Genomic DNA, 7,726 nt, shown 5'->3' on the forward strand with positions numbered 1-7,726 from the left:
TAACTATTGAGAGATACGAATTTAATGCCATTGTATTGTCTGTAAGGTGACTGTTACTGTATATTGTGTCTGTTCCTTTCTGATCTACTACTTTTAGGCTTTCTCTTTGCTTAGAGGACCCCTTTCAATATTTCCTGTAGAGCTGGTTTGGTGTTTACAAATTCTTTTAGTTTTTGTTTGTCCTGGAAGGTTTTTATCTCTCCTTCTATTTTCAATGATAGCCTAGCTGGATATAGTATTCTTGGCTGCCTGTTTTTCTCGTTTAGTGCTTTGAATATATCATGCCAGTTCTTTCTGGCCTGCCAGGTCTCTGTGGATAAGTCTTTTGCCAATCTAATATTTTTACCATTGTATGTTACGTTCTTCTTGTCCCAGCCTCTTGCAGGATTTTCTCTTGTCACTAAGACTTGTAAATTTTACTATTATGACGGGGTGTGGACCTATTCTTATTGATTTTGAGGGGGGTTCTCTGTGCCTCCTGGATTTTTATGCTTGTTCCCTTGCCATATTAGGGAAATTCTCTCCAATAATTCTCTCCAATATACCTTCTGCTCCCCCCTCTCTTTCTTCTTCTTCTGGAATCCCAATTATTCTAATATTGTTTCATCTTATGGTATCACTTATCTCTCGAGTTCTCCCCTCATGGTCCAGTAGTTGTTTGTCTCTCTTTTGCTCAGCTTCTTGATTCTCTGTTATTTGGTCTTCTATCTCACTAATTCTCTCTTCTGCCTCATTTATCCTAGCAGTAAAAGCCTCCATTTTTTTTTATTGCACCTCATTAGTAGCTTTTTTTATTTCAACTTGGTTAGATTTTAGTTCTTTTATTTCTCCAGAAAGGGCTTTTATTTCTCCAGACAGCATTTCTCTAATATCTTCCATGCCTTTTTCAAGCCCAGCTAGCACTTTGAGAATCATCATTCTGAACTCTAGATCTGACATATTACCAATGTCCATATTGATTAGGTGCCTAGTCTTTGGTACTGTCTCTTATTCTTTTTTGTGTGTGTGTGTGGTGAGTTTTTCTGCCTTATCATTTTATCCAGATAAGAATGTATACAGGAGTGAATAAAATACTAAAAGGTTGGCAAAGACCCCAGGAAAATGTGCTTTAACCAAATCAGAAGAGACCCCAAATCATGGGGGGAAGAAAGGGGGTAAAATGAAGTTTAGAAAAAAGAAATGAAAAAAGGAAAAAAAAATAAAGAAAAAATATAAAAAAGAAAATATATCTATATTAGACCATATATACCCATATTATATGTAATATAATATATTACATATTAATATATTATATATATATTAGACTGGTGAATAGAACAGGGTCACCCACTTAATTTGGGGGGTATTTTGGTCTCTTAGAAAAAGCTACCTCCCAAAATTTTAAAGAATGAAAAACATATATAAGGGTAAACATGGTGAAGGGATGGAATATGACTATAAAGATGAATTTTTTTTTAATTTCTAAAAAAGAGTTGATAAGGTAAGTTGGTTGGGAGAATAAACAAAAAGAAAGTGGAGAGAATTTGCTCAGCCTGGAGATTAAAACAAGGCCCTGTGCTAGATTTAGGTATATTTTGATCTATTAGAAAAAGTTGTATCCCAAATTTTTTAGAAGAAAAAACCCTATGTGTATACAAAAAATAAAACTAGATACAGTGAAGGATAAAATATGACTATAATAATGAAGTTTCAAAAAAGATTTTTTTGAAAGGTATTGTTAATATAAACTAGTTAAAAATGTTAAAAGAGGAAAGGGTAAAAGTTTTTAAAAAATTTTAGCAGAAGAAAAAAAATAAATTTAAAAAATTAATTAACTTTGCAAAGCTAAAGAGTCATGGGGAGAAAGCCATGAATTCCATGCTTTGCTTTCTCGTCCCCTGGAATTCCACTGTTCTCCTTGGTTAAGTGAACTTGGTCATGGCTAGATTTCTTGCTGATCTTCTTGGGGAGGGGCCTGTTGTAGTGATTCTCAAGTGCCTTTGCCCCAGGCGGAATTGCACCGCCCTTACCAGGGGCTGGGCTAAGTAATCCGCTCAGATTCGCTTTCGGGAGCTTTTGTTTCCTGAACACTTTCCATAGAGTTCCAGAGGACGGGAATAAAAATGGCGGCCTCCCAATTTCCGGCCCGGAGGAGCCGAAAGCTTGGGGCCCCATTCCTCAGTGCGCCCTCAGACAAAAGCACTGAATCACTCCCATCTCCCTGGCCTCCGGCTGCACCCCAAGCTCACCCGGCCTGTTACCAAGCATCTCTGTCTCTGACACAGCCCTGCCTGGAGTCTCCCAACTGCACAGATCCCTGTGCTCTTCCAGGGTGGCCTCCCTGGATCTTGTGGGGTCCCTTCTCACCGAGCAGTGTCCTGACTTTGCCACAGATCACAATTTAAGGTAACCCCGAGTTGAGGGCTCACTCCTTGGCTCTCTGTAGCCAGCTTCCCTGCTTTAATACCTGCGAGCTCTGCAACACTCAGACACCCCAATCCTTCTGTGACCCCGCGGGACCTGAGACCACACTGCCCTTGCGTGGGCTTCACCCCGGTTTAGCCTCTGGAGTGATGTCCTTCAGTGGAGCAGACTTTTAAAAGTTCTGATTTTGTGCTCCATTGCTCTGCTGCTTGCCAGGAGCCGACCCCTCCCCCCACGGTCTATCTTCCCGTCAATTTGGATTGACTTCTCCACCGGTCCTACCTTACAGAAAGTGGTCAATTTTCTGTTTCTAGAATTGCTGCTCTTTTTCTTTTAAATCCTCTATTGGATTTGTAGGTGTTCTGAATGGTTTGATACGCTATCTAGCTGATCTCCTGCTACCTGATATCGTCTCAGCCTGCTACTTCTCCACCACCTTGACTCGCCCCCCCCCAGCAACTTCTCTTAATTCTAAGAGTTAGCTTAAAATGACTGAATTTTCTATGACCGAGCTTTGTGGAGAGGCCAATGAAAGATTATGTTTTTTAGGGGGAGATATTAATAGATAAAGGGGAGGGGCATCACACTGTTGGACATCAGAAGGAAGAGAAGAAGTAGAAAAAAACTGTGGCGGAAATTGGCACCTAATCTTGGTGGCCAAATTTGAACCTTGCCTACAAACATGTAGGAGACCAGAGGAGAGTGGCTTGAGAAGGAGGGCCATGGCTGGCAGGTGGAAGGGGCCAGGCAGGGATGCTGGGTCAGAAACAGATTCCTTAGAAATCATCCGTGGAGGTACAAAGGTACACAGGTACAAAAGACTGCACAAGACCCTGAACATTTCTCTCCAGGTCTCAAACTGTCATTCCTCTCCCTCACCCACCAGATAATCTTTTAGAAGTGTCCACTCCTCACAAAACACCAGAGATGATACGGACAACCATAGACATCTTTTCTCCCCTATCTCCCACTTGGCTAGTGTCCTGAAAGTCATATGAACTTTGGCGAATGTTTTAGGACAAAGTTTTACAGGAATAACTTATAAACATAGACTCCATTGTCAAAACAAGCAAATTTTCAGAATGTAGGACTCTAATAAAAATAGCAAGATAAGAATCTGATCAGAATATAGAAGTAAATCCCTTAAAAGATATTTATTAGACATATCCCAAAGTCAGGAGCTGGGGGTAAGACATAAATGCACTGTCTATTGACCACTGAGAGCTCACAATCAAGGTGAGTATGTGTGGGGTGTAAGGAGGGTGAGGGAGATGGTGGTCTAAAAGAAAGAACTCAGAGAAAGAAAATTTAAAAACACACAATACAATGCCAAAGTGCTATTAAGAGAAATCTAAGCCAATCTCTTGCTCCTCCTGCAGAAACCTGGTTGGAAGAAAGAAAGGGGAAGGAAGGAAGGAAAGAAAGAAGGAAGGAAGGAAGGGCAGGAAGGAAAAGAGAGAGAGGAAGGGAGGTAGGGAGGAAGGAAGGGTGGGTGGAAGAAAGAAGGAAGAAGAAGAGAGGGAGGGAGGAAGGAAAAAGGAAAAAGAAAACCCATCCAAGGTTGTCCAGAACACAGAGGAGACATGAAGATCAAAGATCCCAACACTCATTGAGAATTAACGGCGTATCTATCAGAGCCATGCTAAGACCTTGACGTGCATTGTGTCATCTAATCACACAACTCCTCAGGGAAGTACATTTTTTTTTATTTTATTTATTTATTTGACAGAAATAGAGAACAAGTACGTAGGCAGAGCAGCAGGCCGATGGAGAGGGAGAAGCAGGCTCTCCGCTGATCGACGCAGGGCTTGATCCCAGAACCCTAGGATCATGACCTGAGCTGAAGGCAGATGCTTAACCAACTGAGCCACCCAGGCACCCCAGGAAGTACACTTTTAATACCTGTTTTTCAGATCTTGATATTATGCTTTAAAAAATTTAAGCAAGTGGCACTTGGGTAGTTTAGTCAGTTAAGCATCTGCCTTTGGCTCGAGTCATGATCCCAGGGTCCTGGAATTCAGCTTTCTCTCTCTCTCTCTCTTACAAATGAATAAATAAGATCTTTTTTAAAGATAAAATAAAATAAAAAACAAAAAGGTTAAGTAAGTGACTTGCCCAAGTACACACAGACTGGAACTATTGGAACACAGTCTTTCCCCAGATTCATGTGCTAAACCCTAAAGAACCACACCTGGGCAAAGGCATGAGAGCCCAGAAAAGTCCTCAGCTTCTATTGGGGTGCCCCTCCACCTCTGCTTGTTAATGTTGAGCTCAGTTTTCAGTAGGAAAAGCACAGGACATTAGTGGTGGGGAGCAAACTAGAAAGCATTTTGTCTAACCCTCTCACTTTATGGATGAAGAATCCCAAACCCAAGATGTTCAGTGGCTTATTTAAGATCATATGACTTTGCAGGTTTGGCAAACATCTCAAGTCTCATAAAAGTTTTTAAACTTGGGCTCCACCTACATGGCCCAATCCACTGAGGACACGATTACTTCCTCATTTTAAAATGAAATTTTGCACAGGGAGGAAAGAAAAGAAAAATCTAAGTCCTTCAGTTTTAAATCCATCTCAAAAATAGCGTCAGCCTCAGCTAATGAAGGAAGATGAAAATAGGAGTAAAATTAAAAAAAAAAAAAAGAGGAAAGAAAGAAAGAAGATAGGAGGAAAGGAGAAATGGTTAATGGTTAATGCACAGATGTCTGCCCCAGTCCAGGGAGACCCTGCTTTTCTACAGGAGAAAGGAGCCTCTGCTCCAAGGTAGCACTTCCCATGCCGGATATTGATCCAGTGAGACAGTGACACAGCAGAATGAATAAATGTGTACTCAGAGCCATTATTGCCTCAGAATAACATATGCACCAGCTAGTGTGTATTTTAAGGTGGGCGGAGGGTGGAGTGTGGGTGAAGGTTGGGGGTTTAATGCATATCATTTCCCAGTGATAGTGAAAGAAGAGGAAAAAATGTTATGTTTAACAATTGCAAGGAGACAGAGAAATTTATTTGTTTGTTAGAGCTGGAAAATCATAACTCTTTCGGGCAGAGACCTTCTGGCTACATTATTGGATGGATCTTCCAGTTAGACATATATATGAATGCTGTAGGTTCTGAACATATTATGCACAACATGTAGAAACAGGCCCATTTATAGTAATGCATAGAATTGTTCTGGCTCTATTTCCCATGCCAGATGATGTTGTAACCAAAGTAGGAGTAAGCATGGCACCTGAGACACATTCTACGAGTTGTCATACAGTTTGGTATCACCGAGACATCTGGGGACAGTAGGACCCTATTCAACCCGTATATTTAACTTTCAGGCCTCAGATCTCTCTATCTTATCCCATCATCCCCATTGTCAGATCAAAGCTGGCTCTCCTACTTGTCACTTTTGCCTGTTGCTAATGTGGTTTCACATAACATAAATCTGAATATATGAATTTTAAGAAATTATATATGAGGTGTGAATATCTTTGCATAGATGGAATCCACTTGAAGAATTCTTTTATAAAGTCACATATTCTTACATTTACTGATGAGAATTTCATGATAGAGTCTCCTTAAACCTCTTTAGTGTATCCATTATGTACTTGAATTTGGAAAAATATGACTTAGCAAAAGCATGTATGTTGCGTGAATTGCATGTCTCCTCTTTATTGAGGTGAGGCTATGGGAAGAAGTTGTTGGGTTGGATGCTGTTTAGGGGAGACATTATCTGGGGATTGAGTTATTGCTAGCAATAGCCCTCAGCTTCTATTGGAGTGTCCCTCCACTTAATGTTGGGTTCTGTTTTCAGTGGGAAAGGCACAGGGCATTAGTGGTGGGGAGCAAACTAGAAAGCATTTTATCTGATCCTCTCAGTTTATGGGTGGAGAATCCAAAACTCAAGATATTCAGTGGCTTATTCAAGATCATGTGACTTTGCAAGTTCGGTAAACATCCAAAGTCTCATTGACATTTTTAAACTTGGGCTCAGCCTATATGGCCAAATCCTCTGAGGACGTGAAGTAGTTACAGTAATTTCCTCTCCTCCCCCTCTGCGGCCCTAAAGGACATTGAATACCATTACCCTGAAAAAATTAGCATTTCAGGGGCTGGTACAGGCTTTGTGAGGTCTGAAGTTTCTAAAACTTTGAAGACCTTTTCAGAAAAAGAATGCTAAAGTACAAATATATAATTAGCTACAAATAGAAAAGAATATAAGGGCACCTGGGTTGCTCAGTCAGTTAAGTGTCTGTCCTGATCCCAGGGTCCTGAGATTGAGTCTCATAAGGGATCCCTGCTCAGTAGGGCGTCTGCTTCTCCCTCTACCCCTCCCCCCATTCATGCTCTCTCTCTCTCTCTCTCTCAAATAAATAAAATCTTAAAGAAAAAAAATATAAAATTTAGAATAAGGAAATAAAACAGTGCATTTTAAAGACAGGATAAATACCACATATATAACAAGTACCCCCAAAAGAAGTTTTTTTTAAAAAAAAAAAAGATTGATTTATTTATTATTTGAGAAGCGGGGGCAAAGGGAAAGCAAGAGAAAGTCTCAAGCAGACTCCTTGCTGAGCCAGGAGCCCAACACACGGCTTGATGTAATGATCCTGAGATCATGACCTTAGCCAAAACCAAGACTTGGATGATGAACAGGTGCCCCAGTAATATTTTTATTAATTAACTTTCTGACATACCTGTTTAATACTTTTTTCCTCTACATTTTGGGCTGTTTGTTCTTTGATGACTTCTTCATGTGACAATGATGTTTGTGATCTCTTTCTTACATAGAAAACAGAAAGATAATTTTTTTTCCCTCTAACCTGGCAGATCAAAATTTGCCTGTTATTGATAGTGTAGAAAAGTTTTTTCAGTTCCAGACCTCATTCTTGGTATTGTCATATAAACTATTAAAGTAGTTGTCAAATTTGGGGAAATCTTTATCAAGTTTCTGTCATATGTATGAGATAAAGGACTTGGAAGAATTTTCCACAAACTAGTTTCTGGCTAGGCATATCTGAAATGCTTTTACTCCCTGTGTACACATGAACTTCCAATCTTAGACATCTTGTTGGGATACTATTGGAACCACCCTTAGGCCCCGTCAAGAGGGAATCTGCACTTTACAGGACTACATCCTGATCTTCCTCCCTTTGTGTCCCTCTACACAGAACAAGATGTCTATGGGGTCAAGGATAAATGTAGACTCAAAACTCATGTCTCCCACTTCTTGAACATGCTCCAAATATATGGGACCTACTTAAGTCTCTTCCTGGGATTTGTCCTAAGGGAAGACAATGTTCCCAGTATTAACATTCCTTGGCCAACCTTAGAGCCATA

This window comes from Mustela erminea, chromosome 8 (genome assembly GCF_009829155.1).
Source record: "Mustela erminea isolate mMusErm1 chromosome 8, mMusErm1.Pri, whole genome shotgun sequence".
NCBI classification, from domain to species: domain Eukaryota; kingdom Metazoa; phylum Chordata; class Mammalia; order Carnivora; family Mustelidae; genus Mustela; species Mustela erminea.